At 46.2% G+C, this 19,570-nt stretch overlaps 1 long non-coding RNA gene across 3 annotated transcripts; it reads left to right on the top strand.

The window, feature by feature from the left end:
• Nucleotides 1–7: 7 nt before the first annotated feature.
• Nucleotides 8–19,127, top strand: LOC307202355. Of its 3 annotated transcripts, none has more exons than XR_013832842.1 (3): nt 8–538; nt 3,849–3,999; nt 17,695–19,127. It is a non-coding gene; the product is annotated as an uncharacterized lncRNA (long non-coding RNA). The 3 variants fall into 3 exon arrangements; XR_013832844.1 differs by lacking the exon at nt 8–538 and adding an exon at nt 12,951–13,050 and having other exon boundaries at nt 3,643–3,999; XR_013832843.1 differs by lacking the exon at nt 8–538 and having other exon boundaries at nt 3,643–3,999.
• The last annotated feature ends 443 nt before the right edge of the window (nt 19,128–19,570 follow it).

Raw genomic sequence — 19,570 nt, 5'->3', positions numbered from 1 at the left:
GACGCCCCCTGAACCGCTACGCGCAGGCGCGCCGGGAAGCTCGCCACCTCGCGTCGACTGCGCGTGCTCCGGCTTCCCAAGCCGAGGGAGGCGTTGAAGCCGCGCGGGGAGGAAGGGGGGGGGCTTCACGTGCTTTCAGTGCGCAGGCGCGCCGTCTCCTTCCACTTCGCCGGCCCATGAGTAGCCGACGGTAGCCTGGTTTCTCCCCCCCCCAACCTCTGGGAACGCATGCGCAGATTGTTCCCGCCTTTTCCCCTCGCCGAGCGTGTTCGTTGCCAGAGGTCGGGTGGGGGAAGGGTGCTGCGAGTGTTTCCCGCCCAAAAGGCCACGTGACCCCTCAGGTTTTACCTCAGAATTCAGTTTCGCCCATCTTACAGTTTTCTGCTCAACGTTTCCAGTTCTGCCGTTTAATTTAATTTATTTAAGAAAGTTGATGCATCCTTTGATTAAAAATAACAGATATTAGCAAAGCCGGTTAAAAAAAAGAGAACTATTTAAAAACATCCCCCCCCCTAATGCATATAAAGCTAGGATTAAGGTAATAATAGCCTGATGGTAACACATGTCTATGATATCTGGGCAGGTTTGCCTAAAAAAATGTATTTTAGCAGGTGCCCCAAAGAGGGCAGCCTGATGTCAATAGGCAGGGAGTTCCAAAGTGCGTGTGCTGTTGGATTTATTATCAATGTGGATGTTGTGAGGCACCTGTAACTGCCATTTTCTACCATAAAAATAATAGCCATGATTAAGGGCACGGCTGCTGGATCAGACCAGATGATGGGACAGGAGCGAGGCAAACACGAAGGATATAAAATAAAATAATAGAGTGAGCAGAGGGAAAACCAGGCTGATTCCCCCTAATAGCTTGCAGGAAAATCAAATGATTGAGCAAAGCAGGTGAGGCATCTAATCATAAGCCTGCATTTTTATTGAGGCTTGATCAGGGCCTGTATTTTAAAATGAGCTTAAAGATTTTCAAATGTTCATGCCAGGCAGAAGAGCAGCTGCCTAAGAACCTTGGCAATGTTTTTCCTCCTGGACAAGGGGGGCCCCTGATTTATAGCAGAAAACAATTCTCAAATTCAAAGGAAATTACAGGCTGACAGCCAAGGTTACACTGACCCTACATATTACAGAAGATAAAAAAGCAGAGAAAAACATAATTAAGAGTGGGTAAATAGTAAAATAAAACCATGTGCCTCCCATTAAACTTGAGCCATATTTTCCTAAGGTTCAAAGGTCAAGAGCAATGGAAAAGCATCTAGCTGGCAGAAAGGAAGAGAGTATTTTGGGAAGTCTTTTTCTAAAGTTGTTTCTTTCTTAAACTGAGATCCTTTTAAGATTTCTTTTCCTTTTAAAAGGTTATTTATGTTATGTATTAAATATATTGGCTTAAATGTAATTATGCAAAGGAATTAGAAGCTAAGAAATGTTAAATCCTTATGCTAGATTCTTATTTCATATAGTTGGAAGAGATCACAGGGGCCATCAGCCACCAGCCCAGCCCCCCCTGCCAAGCAGGAAACATCATTAGAGCATACATATGGTTGTCAGGCCTTTGTTTAAAAGACCTTCAAGAGAAGGAGATCTTTCAATGATGATCCTTGACATCTGTTTAAGATAAAAATTTAAGATTAACCATCTGTTTTGGAGGGCAATAGGGCGAGGTGAGCTGGTAATTAAGGTTCCTTGTTGAGACACATGTAAGATATATTACTACTTATTTGTCATTTATAGATAGAAGAATATATAGCTTTTTGTTTCCCATAAAAGGACAGAAGGAAATGGGTGTATCTTTTGTGATTGGTTCTAGCAAACAGCCAATAGGAATTTCAACCAGGCTGATTGGACAGAGGCAGCCACAGGAGGAGCAAGGGGGCTGGATTAAGGAAATATAAGTGCTGGCCAGAATGGCAGGAGGCCAGGCCAGAGCTTGGTAACCATATACCACTGTGCCTCATATTTATTTGTCTGACAAATAAATTACTATTTTAATTTCTCTATTGCTGCGTTGAATATTTCATTCCAGCTAAGCGTTAACCACAAGCAGGGTGCTACACAGGGAACCAAGAGCTTGCCCAAAGCGTTAAAAGGAAAAGAAGGAAGTTAAACCGGGCAATCACTAAACAACAGGAAATTCCTGATAAAGTTTGTTTTAGAAGGGGAGCAACCGCAGCAGAAACCACAAGCTCTGTAGGAAATACCCTAGGAGAAAGACTGTGTGTACACACACACATATTTCTAATGGGGTATTTCCTACAGATATATATAGTACTGCATATTTACACATTTTCAGAGAGAGAGAAATAGAAAATCTGATGTCAGGGGAATGAGCAAAATGGAAAACAACCCAGAAAAACAGAGGAAAATGAAGCCCATTTGTGATGGATTTTAATTCCGGTGTCCTTTCAAAGCAGGGCTGCCTGGTCCGACTGAGCCCAGGGGCCACATTCACCCATGAGTAAACCATCTGGAGGCCACGTAGCAGTGTGGCCACCCATTAAATTGTCAATGTAATGCATAGCTGTCAACTTACAGATTTACCAGCAGCCTTGAAAATAAGGGACCTGCAAGGGGTGGGTGGAGTCTGGGAATCCAAAGCATATACAATTATAATTTGTTCTGTTTATATATTGTTTTGCTATTGGTATGAAAATTGGGAAAGTCGTAGAAGGGAAGTTTGGTCGACATTAGGAAAAATGTTTAAGAATGAGTACTGATGGATAAGCATTGATGTTTAAGTTTGGATAAGTTAAAACTGGTCTTTAAAATGGTCTAAATTAAATGAAGATAAGGTTTTCAAAAATAAATTAAGGAAATGGAAGAAAGAGAAAAAGTAAAATAATAACGTTAAAATAAATTATTAAGTAAAGTTGAGAAATAAGTAATAAGGATTTGCTGAGCTAATAATTTAAACTGGAATACAAGAAGGGGAGGTGTGAGCAGGTCTGAGAAACAATTTAAAGGAAAATAAGCAATTGAAATTCTATGTGTTTTTAATTGTTTTTAAGTTTTGTATTTTTGTCATTTTTTTGGTCTATTTTTGTTTTTGTTTTGTTATTGAAAATCCTAATAAATATTCATTAAAAAAGAAAATAAGGGACCTGCAGCTTCACCTGTTCCAGGCACTCCAGTCTTCCTGTCCTCCTGCAGTCTGGTCAAACTCATGCTGGTAGCTCCGAGAACACTGTCCAACCAACTTTGCAACCAGAGGTTCAACTGAATAGAATCTGAATCACATGCACCACAAGGCCTATGCAGTCTCAACTTAAGATGGCTCCCCAGCCTGGCTTTGCACTGCAAAGTTTGCAGCAGCACGTGCAAGAAAATGGCGTCCAGCATTCAAAAACCTCTTCAGCTTGCATTAACTAGCCACACACAAGGCATGCAAGCTCCACCCCGCAGGTCGTTCTTAGACTTCTTATTGGGTGAGCAACGCAGCCAAGCAACACAGTTGGAGCCTCCCTCCTCCCTGGCCTGCAGGGAGGGAGGGAGAGAGAGGAGCTGCTTCCTTTGAAATTTAAGGGACGTCATTTAAGGGACATTTAATGGACATCCATCAATAAGGGACAGCAGCGGGACATGGCGCTGGAATAAGGGACTGTCCCTTCAAATAAGGGACACTTGACAGCTATGATGTAATGAGCAGGGAGGAAGGGAGGGATTTGTACTTCTGTCATGGCGTTGGGCTGGGCAGGGAGGTTTAACCTTTTTTTGCACATCCCACCACTGTGTCAATATGTTATATACGCTCTCAGTCACCACTAACAAAATTGGGGGATCTCAGATGGGTAGGAATTTGCTAAGGAACGGGTTCAAATCATGTCCCTGGCACGGAGATCCTCCAGCCATTTTTCTTTTCTTTTCAGGGGGCCTTTCCTGGAATGGCAGGACTGATAACACTTGAACGACGTACCCATTTTATAGCTTGCAAGACCAGCCACATTTTACTGCCCCAACTGACTGCGCTGCATCCCAGCAGCCTTTGTGAGCTTACAGGTAAAAAAAATTTGTGGGGGACACACACCTCCCACATTATTTTGCTGTCTTCCCTTTAAAAAACATGTTGCCCTGAGCAACAGACAATCCACTTCTATTTGTTTGTTTTATTTATTTGTTTCATTAAAAAATTATAGACTCCTTGGCTGTTCAGGAAAAGACTCAAAGTGGTTTACAAAAAGTTAAAACATTGAAAGCCATATTTTAAAATACACTGAAAGTTAAAAGCCAAAAGAGAATAGACTAACCAGGCATGTCCAAAGTCCGTTTCGGGGGCCTAATCCGGCCCACCGGTTGGTTTAATCTGGCCCCTGTGGCAGTTTATTTCCTGGGGTAAAATCCTAAAGAAACCTTAACAACTTCAATCCTAAAAGAAGCTAAACGACTTTGGTCGGCCCTCACGCATGTTCATCAAATCTGGCCCTATTTGAAAAAAGTTTGGGCACCCCAATCTATGGCCTTTAAATTGTGAGTGTGGGGAGGGGGGCTATTGATTTTGAGGTAAAATCCTAGAAAAAGTTCAACAACTTCAAAAGGTCAACAACTTTGGTTGGCCCCCATGGCCCTTCATCAAATCTGGCCCTCTTTGAAAAAAGTTTGGACACCACAAAGTAAAACGCATGCAAGCTTTCTACACAATTGGGTAAAGGTAAAGGGACCCCTGACCATTAGGTCCAGTTGTGACCGACTCTGGGGTTGCAGCGCTCATCTCGCTTTATTGGCCGAGGGAGCTGGCGTACAGCTTCTGGGTCATGTGGCCAGCAGGAATAAGCCACTTCTGGCGAACCAGAGCAGCACACGGAAACGCCGTTTAGCTTCCTGCTGGAGCGGTACCTATTTACCTACTTGTACTTTGATGTGCTTTCGAACTGCTAGGTTGGCAGTAGCAGGGAGCGAGCAACGGGAGCTCACCCCGTCACGGGGATTAGAACCGCTGACCTTCTGATCGGCAAGCCCTAGGCTCTGTGGTTTAACCCACAGTGCCACCCACACAACTGGGTAGACTTGTCTAAATTAAGAATGTATTCAGGCGCCGAAAAGAACAGTGAGGGTGCCTATCTGATATCAATAGGAAGGGAGTTCCAAAGTGTTGGTGCTGCTACACTACAGTTCTTACAGATGTGGTGGGGGCATTATGTAAAACTTGTAAAAGTGCCAGTTTTGCCCAGGCTTGCATCATGCAGAGGTCTCTTCAGTGCTGCTAGCAAAGCAGTTTGACTTCACACCTGGAGGCGCTTTCCATTGTCTCTTGAGACAGACGGATGCCAACAATAACAACAACGAAACCTCTAAATTTTATTAGCACGATGCACATGTTAAAAAAAACAATAAAATCCCTACCTGTGGCTGCAGTCTAAAAGGCACAACCACAAATGTGATGGGAAAGTATGGGGAGGGAAGAGGAAGGTAGCAAATTCAGGTACTGGTTCTTACAAGTTGCAAAGTTCTTAATTTCCACAGGAGGAGCTGTGTGACTCTTTTCCAGCCAAAACAACAAACGGTCTTGCGGAATCTTAAAAGACTGGTACACATTTCTTACGGCATAAGATTTTTTTTTGGACCAGAGTCCACTTCATCAGATTCATCCTGAGTCATAGGTATATAAACCATATGGTTTTGCTGCAGGGTGGGGGTTGTAAAAAGTGAGGTCAGAGGGAAAAGAAATGTGGGGAGGCTGCAGGTAGTGATAATCTCATACTTAGCAGTGGTAATTCACAAAACAGTTCTTGATCCTGGCACCATTACCCAAAGAGTGTGCTAAAAATCCTTTGACTTGGATAGCCCTGAAACACTTGATCTACCCAGCGCTTTCACAGAGCTTCAGTCTCCCTCTGAAGTTGTTTTGCTGCAAGACGGCTATTTGAGGGTCATTTATCCAGTGTCCTGGCAGGTTGAAATGTTCCCCCATTGGCTTCTGGATGTCGTCATTTCTGGTGGCGGGGTGTTTGTGTCTGCTTCTTATTTTGTGTGGCTTGTTTCTGCTATGCAGAAGGGCATCGCTGAGGGATGATAGGAATCACCCTGGAAAGATGAGCAGGTGAATTAAGCCCTCATGCTGTGGATGGCATTCCTAGGGCCTCCGACATGAAGATGTGGAGATGGCATCTGTGCCTGATTAAAGAGCTGCCCCCTGGGTCTGGATCTCCCCTTGGGGAGGGGGCTGCCTGTGAGCCAATACGGGCCTCCCACCCAAGGACCCATTTGAATGCAATCAATTCAGGAAGAGGTGGAGCCAAACACTGTACATTTAATGCACATGGCTTCCCCCAAAGAACCCTGAGAAGTGTAGTTTGTTAAGGATGCTGGGAACTATAGCTCTGTGTGGGGTAAACTACATTTCCCAGGATTCTTTGGAAGCCTTGCACTTCCAAGAGAATGATAGAATTGCAGGGTTAGAAGGGACCCAAGGGGTCATCTGATCCAAACCCCTGCAATGCAGGAATCATAGCTAAATTTTCTTCTTCTTTGGCGATCACTTGTAGCCGAGTAAGATTGTCTTCCATGAACACGGCCATATCAGCAAGGCCGTAAGTGACTGTGGAGGCCAATTCTAGATCCACAGGTGTGGTGTGGATGTGACCTTAGTGCCTCAGATTAGCTTGGTTGTCCCGTATCTCTCCTCATCTCTCCTCCTGGCAGGTGGCTCTTTCCTCTAGCCTTTGATAGGTTGATATGTTCTGTTTTGCGGGACCCACCTTGTTCTTTGGATTTATGCTGTTCTGTTCCATTCAGAGCCGGTTTGTTTGTTTTACAATTATAATAGCTTTATCTGTTTTTCAGTCTGTATGCTGTAATGTTGTTATCTGCCCTTACAGTGAAGGTTGGGTAAGAAATGTTGTAAATAAATAAATAAATAAATAAATAACTTGTGAGTGCATCTCCCAGGAATTAAGCATGCTCAGATATTGTTAAGCTGAAGAACTGTGCACCCTCCCCGGCTGAGCGGCTCTTAGGTCTGGGCTATGGAGTTTTATTACTTTAAAAATAACTGAACAACTGTGAGATGTGAGAGATTCTTTGAATGCCATCAGGGGGTGGTTACTTTCACTTGTGTTTCTCCACCCTCAATTCCCTAGGAGCCTTAACAAGAGAGTTGCTTAATGGATATTTGCAGCTTGACCTATTGGTAAGCTGTATTCATGTTTAACATACATATTTATAACATACATACTTGGGCAGGAATAGCCAGCTGCACAAAGATGGGAGACATCTGGCTTGCCAGTAGTCCATGTGAAAAGGATCTAGGGGTCAGTAGACCACAAGCTTAACATGAGTCGACAGTGTGACGCAGTGGGGGTAGCTAATAGACTGAATCAACAGAAGTCAAGTGTCCAGATCAAGGGCTCTATTCTGCCTTGATCAGACCACACTTGGAATCCTGTGTCCAGTTCTGGGCGCCACAATTTAAGAAGGGTGTTGATAAGTTGGCATGGGTGCAGAGGAGGGCGACCAAGGGTCTGGAAACCAAGCCTTTGGAGGAACAGTTGAAGGAGTTGGGGATGTTTAGCCTGGAAAAGAGACTGAGAGAGATATGATAGCCAAATATCTCAAGAGCTGTCACATGGAAGATGGAGCAAGCTTGTTTTCTCTTACTCCAGAAGGGAGGACCCGAACCAATGGCTTCGAGTTACAAAAAGGGAGATTCTGACCAAACATCATGAAGAACTTTCTTACAGCATGAGCTGTTCTGCGGTGGAATGGACTCCCTCAGGAAGTTGAGGACTCTCCAACCTTGGAGAGCTTTAAAAGAGGATTAGACAAATTCATGGAGGAGGAGAGAGCTATTGATGGCTGCTGGCTGCAATGGCTATTGCTCTGTCTGTATAGTCAGAGGCAGGGATGCTTCCAAGTACAGTACCAGTTGCTGGAAACCCCAGGAGGGAAGAAAGTGCTCATGTGCTTGAATCCTGCTTACAACTTTTTAATCACTGTGAGAATATCGGCCACTGTCCAGCAGGCTCTTCTCATGTTCTTAAATGAACTGTTAATTGTTGGTTATTAATTTTCCTAGTGCTGCATTGCTATGATATCTGCTTTATTGTGTTCTAACTACAGCATTACTACTGTAGTTAGTGTAGTTAGACTTGTGATTTTTGTGTGAGCCACTTTGAGCACATATTTGCTTGTGGCCAATGTGGTATGTAAATAATTAGACAATGATTTTTAAAGCCAGTCTTGTGAATTTGGGAAACGGTGTGCGCACTAGGGTGGAGGCATGGAATGGGTTTGATTTCAGATTGCTAATCTTTTTGCTGACCAGTGGGCAGCCCCGTGTTTGTATGAGAATGAGCTTGTGGGGTTTATATTTTGTTGTTGTTTCCTCCTTCATTAAAAATACAGCTTGTTGTCAGGAGCCAGGCTGTTTGCAGCTTTCTCATAACCAAAAGGAAGTAGGCGGCAGTGAGGAACTGTTTAGCTCTTCACACTTTGCTGCTGCGAATAAATTTCCCAGCCCCTAAACCTCCTGGAGGAATTCACAGCAGTGGTGGCAGCAGCAGCGAAGACACCTCCAGGCTGCCCATGCAGAACCTGACACCACCTGGGCACATGCTGGTCATGTGTTACCCCAGACCCATATCCCCAGAAGTTGCTTCTCTTAAGTTTTCTTGTCCACTTTGTCGCTGTGGAAATTTCAGCTTCATGGTCTTTCTGCGGAAAAGGCTTCATAACTTTTAGTGCTGTCAGAAATCGAGCCATCTTGGGGCAGGTGAGCAGAGTGTTTGTGAGGTGCAGACTCAGGGTTCAGGTTAGGGCACTGGGCTACCACGATTGGAGCAGGGGCCCATTCGACCGAAACAGCTTAAAATAGCACATATTTCCCCAGCTTTCCATTAAAAATAACAAGGGCCCCTAACAGATAGTTCAGTCTAGTTCTGTGTCTGTCCCCCAGGTGTATACCCCTGTGAGGATTAACAGGCTGTAGCAACTCACATTCAGATCCAACATGCCCTTGTGTCCCTGTTGGGCAGAGTAAGGCAGATGATTTTGGGTGTCATGAAAGGGAAGCAGGTTGCCATTTGTTTTAATTCATTGCTAGGTGTGCTTTTACTCCCAGGGAGAGATGTTGGTGGGACTTTCAGCCTCAGGTGGGCAAAGGTAGCTAGCCTTGGGAACTGCATTCTGTGCCACCATCAGTGCTTTTCTTATAGGAAAAAAAGATACCAGTACAGTGGTACCTCGGGTTAAGAACTTAATTCGTTCCGGAGGTCCATTCTTAACCTGAAACTGTTCTTAACCTGAAGCACCACTTTAGCTAATGGGGCCTCCCGCTGCTGCCGCGCCGCCGGAGCACAATTTCTGTTCTCATCCTGAAGCAAAGTTCTTAATCCGAGACACTATTTCTGGGTTAGCGGAGTCTGTAACCTGAAGCATCTGTAACCTGAGGTACCACTGTACTCCCCATGAAGTTGTTACAGTAACTGCCACATTTTTAACCAGGTGCCTGTACTGCGTACCCTTGAGTGCCCCCAGAAAGACAGAAAAAGCACTGGCCGTCATCCAGCCAGTACTGGCTCCTGAAGACGCTCTTGGATGAGGCAAGCATGCCCCTGAAACTTGTGGTTTTATTGCTTTTTAGAAGACCTGTTTTAATTGCTATGCTTTTTAGCTCTTTGCTTTATTGTCTGTTTTAATTAAGGCTGCTTGAATGTTAATGTGTGTTTTTAATTATGGTTGTATGCCACTTAGAAGCTGTTCTGGCACACGAGCAGTACAGTGGTACCTTGGTTCTCAAACATCTTGGTACTCAAAACAACTTGGAACCCAAACACTGCAAACCCGGAAGTAAGTTTTCTGGTTTGCGAACTTTTTTCGGAAGTTGAACATGCTCTGTTTTGAGTGCTACACTTCCGATTTAAGTGCCACACTTCCATTTGGAGTGTTACACTTCCATTTGGAGTGTTACACTGACAATTTGAGTGCCACGCTTCCGTTTGGAGTGTTTCGCTGAGGTGAGGTCTGTGTTTTTGCTATTTGCGTTTTTGTGGCTCTTTTTTTTTGAGACTGTGTGGAACCCAGTTCAGCTACTGATTGATTGATTGATTGATTGATTGTGTGACTGCAGTACATTGTTTATTGCTTTAATTTTATGGCTCCATGGTTTCGTTAGATAGTAAAATTCATGTCAAATGGCTGTTTTAGCGGTTGTTTTTAAAAGTCTGGAACGGATTAATCCATTTTACATTACTTTTGATGGGAAAGCACACCTTGGTTTTGGAACACTTTGCTTTTGGAACAGACTTCCAGAACGGATTAAGTTTGAGAACCAAGGTACCACTTATATAAATTAATTAATAATAAATGCACCTTGTCGTGGTATGGTGGTGGCCGAGATGTGGTGGTAGAGCGAGGAGAGACATCATTTGCTGTTCAGCCTCAGGAGCTGAAATTTCTCAGGCAAGCCCTGTCATTTCCCACATCCCCTCCTCTTTCTCACTGTGCTGATTTTTAACTGGAGACCAGCAAGCTTTTGAAAATATTTAAAAATGAATGAATAAACAAACAAACAAACAAGAACCCACCCCCATGCTGCATGCTTTGCAAAGACTAAACTCTTCCTGATTTATTAATGCAGCACGTGCCGATGAGGGTGGGTGGGCAGGCAGCGCTTCTGTGTAGCTGCTCTGGGGTGAGGCTGGGGGAAGTGGCTGCGTGTGTGGATGTGACTCAGAGAGCTCCTTGATGTGAGGCGGGGATGTGCGGGCATCAAGCACTCCTGTTGAGTGAAATCTCCCACTCCCTTGTCTTCGCCCTTGCCTTCCCCGCCCTGCTTTTTGATATTCGTCAGGAGGCTGCCTGTGGAGGAAGGAGTCATGCCAACCTCAGCGCCGCCACGCAGTGTTCTTGTGATTAGAGGCAACAAATTGTTCTGTGCATGCTCCATGTGAGAAAACACTCCTCATAGTGAGCAACCTGCCTTGGCAGGTCGGATGGCCAGCAGCTGACACAACCTCAGTTGTTCTCCGACTGGACCGTCTCTCCCTTGGGATGGGGTGTGCTAGTTATTTGGGGGAGGGGGGTTCCTGCAAGTAGTGGAGCCAGAAAGGTCATTTGTCGTTTAGTCGTGTCCGACTCTTCGTGACCCCATGGACCAGAGCATGCTAGGCATTCCTGTCTTCTACTGCCTCCCGCAGTTTGGGCAAACTCATGCTGGTAGCTTCGAGAACACTGTCCCACCATCTCGTCCTCCGTCGTCCCCTTCTCCTTGCGCCCTCCATCTTTCCCAACATCAGGGTCTTTTCCAGGGAGTCTTCTCTTTTCATGAGGTGGCCAAAGTACTGAAGCCTCAGCTTCAGGATCCGTCCTTCCAGTGAGCACTCAGGGCTAATTTCCTTCAGAACGGATAGGTTTGATCTTCTTGCAGTCCACGGGACTCTCAAGAGTCTCCTCCAGCACCAGAATTCAAAAGCATCCATTCTTTGGCACACAGACGTACTGTTGGAGGCAGTAAATGCCTCCACATTCCAGCTGCTGGGAGTCGCTAGTGGGGAGATCACTGCTGTTATCCTCAGTTCATTCTTCCAACAGACACTGTGAGCATAGGATAGAACCTTTGGCTCAATCCAGCAGCCAGGCTCTTCTTAGGTTTTATGCTTACCATCACAGGACACATCAGTCATAGCTGGGGGGGGGGGGATATGCCAAGCAGAACTGATTCATGGACGCATGGTGCCTTTGCATTAGTTTAACTTTGTAAATAAAGGGGCGATGGTTCAGAGTTGACTGGTTTCCTGCAGTTGCTGAAAAGGTGTGTTGCTGTCATTGACTGGGTACAGTGCTAGCAGCAAGCCCTAGAGAGCTTCCAGCAGAGTAGAGAGGGAGATGACAGGAGGAAAGAGGAATTAGGGTGAGATCATCTTCTGAGGCCCTCCTTTGTGTGCCTCCTCCTTGAGAGGTCCGGAGGGTGGCAATACGAGAACGGGGTCTTCTCTGCAGTGGCTCCCCATCTGTGGAATGCTCTCCCCAGGGAAGTTCACCTGGCGCTTTCATTTTACACCTTTAGGCGCCAAGCAAAAACATTCCTTTTTAACCAGGCCGTTGGCTGATTTGATTGACGTCCTATGCCCTTTTAAAATGTGGTGGGTTTTTTGGGGGGGGGCGTTATTGGGTTGTTGTTTTTATTTTGATTATATATTGTAATGGTTCTAGGGGGTTGCTCATGCGTAAGTTGGCGCCACACCTGGCTGGGTTTCCTGGGTGAACCCTTTCTGTCCGGACAGCCACCCATCCGTGGCTGTCTCAATCGCTGGCAGAATCCGTCAGTGGGCGTTTCTTGAACTTCTTCCAGCAAAGAAGTTCTTTGACGCCCAGTCTCCTCCTACTCTCCCTGCACGGAAGTCTTCTGCGCAGGGAGGGTGTGGGCGGCGGAGGACCCGTGCTCTCCCTGCTGGTCTCCTGCGAAGAGTCCTGGAGCCTTCTCTCCGATTCCCCCATCTGCCCCCCTCCTCCACTGGTGCTACGCTGATTTCCTTCCCCAGCGGATGGGCTGCCTCTCTCCCTACTGGGACCCTCTCCGGCATCCCTCTGGAGCCTTCCCTCTGCTTCTGGCTCTGATGGCAGTTCCCTGACATATATTTTGTGATTTTATATTTTGATTTTGTTCTGTGAACCGCCCTGAGGCCTTTAGGTATAGAGCGGTATATAAATTCAATCAATCAGTCAACAGGAAAAATTGCTTGGATGAAATTCCCTAACCACGGAATCATAGAGTTGGAAGGGAAACACCCCCCTCCCCCAAGGCTCAACTAGTTCTACCTCTGCAGTGCCAGAATCATAGCTAAAGAATCCCTGACATTTGGCCATCCAAGCTCTGTTTAAAAACCTCCACCAAAGGAGAGCCCAGAACCTTCCAAAGGAGTCCGTTCCACAGTCAACTAGCTTTTACCACCAGAAACTTCTCCCTGATGTTCAGTCGGAATCTCATTTCTTGTCATTTCAGTCTGTTGGTTCAGGTCCTACCCTCTGGAGCAGCAGAAAACAAACTTGCTCCATCTTCCATGTGACAGGCCTTTGAAAACATTTGAATATGGCTATTCAAATCCCCGTGACAGGGTGAGCTCCCAATGCTTGGTCCCTGCTCCTGCCCACCTAGCAGTTCGAAAGCACGTCAAAGTGCAAGTAGATAAATAGGTACCACTCTGGCGGAAAGGTAAACGGCGTTTCCGTGCGCTGCTCTGGTTCGCCAGAAGCGGCTTAGTCCTGCTGGCCACATGACCTGGAAGCTGTACGCTGGCTCCCTCGGCCAATAAAGCGAGATGAGCGCTGCAACCCCAGAGTCGGCCACGACTAGATCTAATGGTCAGGGGTCCCTTTACCTTTTTATCATATCTGTCTGCTCTTCTCCAGGCTAAACATACCCATCTCCCATATCCAAGCTACAGAGGGATAGGGAATATGTATATAGGACCATCCAGCCACAGCTAATGTTAGTATGTTGCCTCACTGCCCCAGGCCTTGTAGAAAGCTGCGTACCTCTCTATATTCATGACATTTACATACTGCCTCTTTTCCGCCAGTGCCCTCCAATACATTCTGCTGAGTGTGAAGAGTCTACACCTGGCTATGGCTGGGTGGAGGTTTGTAATTCTGGAAGGGATCTCCCCCCAAGTTCAAATATTTGAGACACCCTTGCTGCAAAGAGTCTAGGTCCAGGCAATGCCTATCATAAGCTGTCCTCAACAAAACGCTTCTTGTGTTTAGACCAAGCAGTGGCTCATCTCTGTTTCATACTTCAGTATGCATGACTGACCAAGACATGCTCTGTCTATGAATCATAGAATCATACAGTAATGGAGTGGGATTTTTTAAAGAGGCCGTCTAGTCTAGCCCCATGCTCAGTACACCACCTGCAGCCACAGCATCTATCCTTGACTGATGGCTGTCCAACCAATGCCTCCGACAAAGAAAAACCCAACTTTCTGTTTTATTGCTGAACAGTACTGGCCATTGTAGGACAGTTATTCCTAACATTCGGCCAACGTTTGCTCCCTCTCAGTTCCCACCCTTACGTTCTAGTCTGCTCTGTCTCCATCTGACCCACCAGACTTTCAGTTATTGTTGTTGTTTAGACGTTTAGTCGTGTCCGCCTCTTCGTGACCCCCTGGACCAGAGCACGCCAGGCTCTCCTGTCTTCCATTGCCTCTTGCAGTTTGGTCAAACTCATGCTGGTAGCTTCGAGAACACTGCCCAACCATCTTGTCCTCCGTCGTCCCCTTCTCCTTGTGCCCTCCATCTTTCCCAACATCAGCGTCTTTTCCAGGGAGTCTTCTCTTCTCATGAGGTGGCCAAAGTACTGGAGCCTCAGCTTCAGGATCTGTCCTTCCAGTGAGCACTCAGGGCCGATTTTCTTTGATCTTCTTGCAGTCCATGGGGCTCTCAAGAGTCTCATCCAGCACCAGAATTCAAAAGCATCCATTCTTTGGCTATCAGCCTTCTTTCAGTTAGTAGAAGACCACTATTGTGTCCCCTCTTAATGGTTTAAGGCTTAACCTCCTCTTCTCAACTCCCTAGGACTGCGGCACAACCCTCCAGGTGTGATGTGACCAGCCTTGAATAGGTTGGAACTATTAACTATTTAAGAAAGGATGAGGAAGAAAAATGCTTCCTTCTCTCCCTGCGACTCCCCCCCCCTCCCTTTCTGGTTCCTAGTGAGATCTTAACACCAGCAGCATTTCATCCAGGGCTGTCTTTGTCTTCCTCCCCTCCTCCCCTTTCTTCCCCCACCTTCGAGGAAGAGCTTTCCACGTTCCATGCTGAGCAGGCAAATATGAAAATGAGCAGCCAGTTATTAACATTGTCAGGGGATAGGAGAGATCAGCATCTCATTCTGCTTGGCTGTGAACCTAGGCAGACTAGGCCCAGAAACCCTTTCCCAGGGCCTGGGTCTTAAGTCTTGGCGCATGTGAAATAAGACCAAGAGTGTCTCTGAGCTTGTTCTTAGCATGTTTCCCACATCACCAAGCAACCGCAGCCTGTCTCCTCACATCTTGGATTTATCGGACAGGGTTTGCACAGCCAAACAGGGCAGATTCCAGGACAGCTCAAATGTCCCAGCAGCACCCCCCACCCACCCACCTTTTTAGAAATTAAACTCATCAAGTACCTTGTTCTACCTGGAAGAGTAAAGGTGGTCTCTTGGCACTAGGAGAAAGGGGCTGTGGGCTCTTTTGGCGGCTTTCACAAGATGAACTAATGGTCAAGAGAGTTTGAGTGACGGCCACCAACATGGATTGCTTTAAAAGAGGATTAGACAAATTAATGGAGGAGAATAAGGCCATCGATGGCTACTAGCCACAGTGGCTAGGTCCTTGGAGGTAGTATCGCCTCTGAAGGTCAGTTGCTGGCAGTCGCAAGAAGGGAGAGTGCTTTCACACTCAGGTCTTGCTTACGGGCTTCCCTTTGGGGCACCTGGCTGACCACTGCGAGGAGAGTATGCTGGACTAGATGCCCCCCCCTTTGGCCAGACCAAGCAGGTCCATTCTCATGTCTGCATGAGGGCGTATCTATACCTCAGACCTGAGCCATGACTGTTAAAGAGGAACAATCTTATAGTCTACTTAGCGTTGATACAACTAATATGAACCGGCAGCTTCCTAGTATGAACCAGGGGTAGGCAAACTAAGGCCCGGAGGCCGGATTCGGCCCAATCGCCTTCTAAATCCAGCCCACGGGCGGTCCGGGAATCAGCGTGTTTTTACATGAATAGAATGTGCCCTTTTATTTAAAATGCATCTCTGGGTTATTTGTGGGGCATAGGAATTCATATTCCTCCCCCAAAAAAATATAGTCCGCCCCCCCCACAAGGTCTGAGGGACAGTGGACCGGCCCCCTGCTGAAAAAGTTTGCTGACCCCTGGGTTAAACCTTTCAACCAACTTCTTTTGAAAAACCAAACAGCCCTGCTTAAATCAGGAGATAAAATACGTTAGTTAACGTGCATAATTCATTATCACGAGATGTGAAGATGGCCACTAAACGTAGGCTGCTTTAGAAAAGGACTGTGTGAAATGTTTGTAGAGGAGGAGAGGTCTGTCCAAAGGTTACTAACAGCCATTGGACAGACCTCTCTAGCTAAACTGGTCTAGAGGCAATCTCTACCTCTTCATATCAGGTACATGGGGATGAAGAAAACTGTGTTCCCCCCCTTGGAGGCTATAGAGGAAGAGGCATAGCTAGGCTCTCTTGTACCCTCGGCAAGGAGCTGTATTGGAACACACACACTGTCCCTTGTGCCCTTGCCACGGGCTCCTAGTCGCTCCAAACCAGAGTAGAGAGGCGCGTTTTTCACACCTCCCTGGGCCTGGGCTGTTGGCGGGGGCCAACCTAACCAACCCCTGGGTACGCCCCTGTATAGAGGCAACAATCTGGCGGCTGGCTACTGTCTAGGCTAGATGAAACTTGGTTTGATGCTGCACAGCCAATTCCTACAAGAGGTAAAGATTTGCAGGTGCCTCCTCTAAAAAACAGTGTTCTCGAAGCTACTAACATGAGTTTGACCAAACTGCAGGAGGCAGTGGGAGACAGGAGTGCCTGGCGTGCTCTGGTCCAGGGGGTCACAAAGAAGAAGAAGAAGAAGAAGAGTTTGGATTTGATATCCCGCCTTTCACTCCCCTTCAGGAGTCTCAAAGCGGCTAACATTCTCCTTTCCCTTCCTCCCCCACAACAAACACTCTGTGAGGTGAGTGGGGCTGAGAGACTTCAAAGAAGTGTGACTGGCCCAAGGTCACCCAGCAGCTGCATGTGGAGGAGCGGAGACTCAAACCCGGTTCCCCAGATTACAAGACTACCGCTCTTAACCACACTGGACACGTCGGACACGTCTAAACGACTAAACAACCACCTCTAAAATATCTATTAATATTATTTCCTCAGGTGCTTGCAAGCAGGGCTATTCCCATGAACTTAGCCAGGATTTTGTGGGGGGAGGGCAGGACTTTTTTGGAGGGCAGAACTGACGTGATCGGTCAGTTGGTTAAGTATTTCTATTGTTTTACTTGATCTGGGGGGCAGCTGTCCCCCGCCCCAGTTATGCCCATGGCTATGCCTGTCCATGGCAGTTGTGCTTCAACAAAAGCAGGTCCTTTAAGGTGGCTAAGAGGATGAATCTATTTGAACCATCAGGAAGCTGGCACCAATCTTTCTACAGCACTTTTCCATGGAAGTTCGTTGGGTCTTGTGTAGCCCCGTCCAAAGCAGAAAAACAAATCCATTGAATCAATGCAGTTTTGCAATGATGCCCGGGGGTTCCTGTGCATTGCTGAAATCTTTACCGTAACAGAAGATGTCAATAAAAATTGGGACAGGGGTGCATAGATTGGCAAATTCTTTGCTGCAAAACACTGAATTGGTAGCAGATAATTTCCTGTAAATATATATATTTTTTAAAAGGAAAACCCAGCATTGAGTGCAAGAAACTAGTCCTCAGAAGAGCAACCCAGCGTGACAGTTTTATTTTCTTTCCATCGTTTTTTAAATATATAAATACCCTCCCATGAATCCCCAGCATAAATATTTTTGCAAAGCAGTTTCATCATCTTGCTACGCTAGACAATCTTGTGAAATATTTAAATCGGGAGGTTAAGAACATAAAATCCAGGACTCCCAACTGGGTTCCCTCCCCCCAGCCCTACAGTGGTGCTGTATACTTCCCTTCTCCCCCCCTCCCCAGTTTGTAACCCTAGTTTCTAATTCATGCCAGCGCCTCAACCGGTCCAGCCGTGTCTTGCGGACGCTAACAGGAAATTGTGGCTAATGGATTTACACTTATTTGGAAGAAGACGTGAGAGAAAGGATGAGTTCAGTGGTGCTGAGATGGATATGAAGAAGACTTGCACCCCCTCCCATAACCCAACTAGGTTGGCAAAGATGAGATTTTAAACACACCAACTAAAAATGCTTGTATAGACATCGTTTCAGTTCAACCTACAGACCTCTCCAGCTGAGGTTTCCCATCAAAGCACTGACTGCAGAAAGAGAAGTCATAATCAGTGAGGATATGTTTTGATGCCAGGCAAATAGAAGGATATGGAAGGGGACACTTATGGGACTGGGAGTAAGAGATGGCGTTTGCGGAGAGGATGAGGCAGGCGGGGAAGTGGGCAGGGGGAACGTGGACCACTAAAAGGATGAGCATGATATTGCTTTGACAAAATCCCACACTGGCCTAGGCTGCTTCCAGACAATGCGTTTATTGAGCATTCATTCACACCAATTTGCTTGCAGGGCAGTTAGGCAGCGCTGCATTGAAGCAAGGGCTCCCCCCCCCCCCCATGATTTCCTTATCGCAAGAGGACGGAAAGCGCCCTTCGCGACAGTCTGGAAGCGCTCTTCATGATCTACATCCGTGTGAGTTTAAAAGGGTTACCAAGTGAATTGGGGGTTGGGGATGGGGGGACAGGCTGGGCAACACTGGCTGGTCTTCTGGGGCACCCCCCACAATGAGCTCTGTTGACTAGCTCTACGAAGGGGGAAAGTGGGCAATGTCTAAATAACTTTATCCCTGCCCTCCCCCCCAACATGAGGTGTTCAATGCATGTCACACTTAGTGTATTATGATGTCTGGCACTAGTTTACATCACGTTCTTTACCCTGTGTTTAACCTGCTATGAATAAAGCCCACAGAGTTCTTGAGTCCTCCAGTGCCCAGAGAGGGCCAGAATCTTCTTGCCACAGCAAGGAGCTAATGTTGAGCTGAGGATGGAGATTCACCCCTCTTAAAAAAACGTCAAGAGAGGACGAAAGGCATCAAGGCAGTTCCGCCCACCTGTGTTTTTCTCATCAGCACTCTTTGAATTGTGGCAGAATCGTAGTACAGTCATTTGAACCTAAGCCAAGTCCTAAGGATATGCCGTTTCCATTGTGGAATCTTCTCCAGGCTCTCTCAGACTTTCCACTTTGCTTTTATTGGCAGGAAAAATTAATCAGCCTAAAGGAATTCTTTAAGTAGACTTTAACTGAGTAGAATCAGTGGGAGATGAGAGGCTGGGCAAGGTCCATTTTCACGTCTTGAGTCTCTAAAATCAACCCAACCTGCTGGATCTGGAAAGTATCGGAAATGAAAAAGGTGGGGATAGGAGTACACTATCGCAGGTCACATCTGTAACTATTAAACGTTTTTGCTACTTGAGAAAACATTAGATTTGGGGTTTTTTTGGTGGGGTATGGGGAGATCTGAAGAAGTGCATTTTCCACCAAAAGTCTGTTCCCTTTTCTCAGATCTAATGGATCAGAAAGCTGTGTTTTTATAATTCCACTGCCAGGCTGGAAGTGGCTTGATTTTGCTTATTTTATTTCATTTTCGTAAGCGAATGGGGGGGATCATACCTTTTTTTAAAAAAAAGAGAGCTGAGAACTGACAACAGACAAGAGTCTCCATGTGTGTAGAGAGACAAGGCTCAGCTCTGTGATTTATTTAGCTTTGCTATGAAAAAATTTTTTAACCTATCCCTGGCCTAAATAATTGTGTAAAAATACCAGGTAAAATATTACAGGCTTGTCAAAGGTCATGACAACCCAAAGCATCAGGGTGGAACAAGATGGCACCTTCGCTCCTTTCTCTCTCCTTTCTCTCTCTC

The sequence above is a fragment of the Podarcis cretensis genome (genome assembly GCF_951804945.1).
Source record: "Podarcis cretensis genome assembly, chromosome: 13".
Lineage (NCBI taxonomy): Eukaryota > Metazoa > Chordata > Lepidosauria > Squamata > Lacertidae > Podarcis > Podarcis cretensis.
Note: the sequence above shows the minus strand (reverse complement) of the source record. Positions and strands in the feature narration are given on the sequence as shown.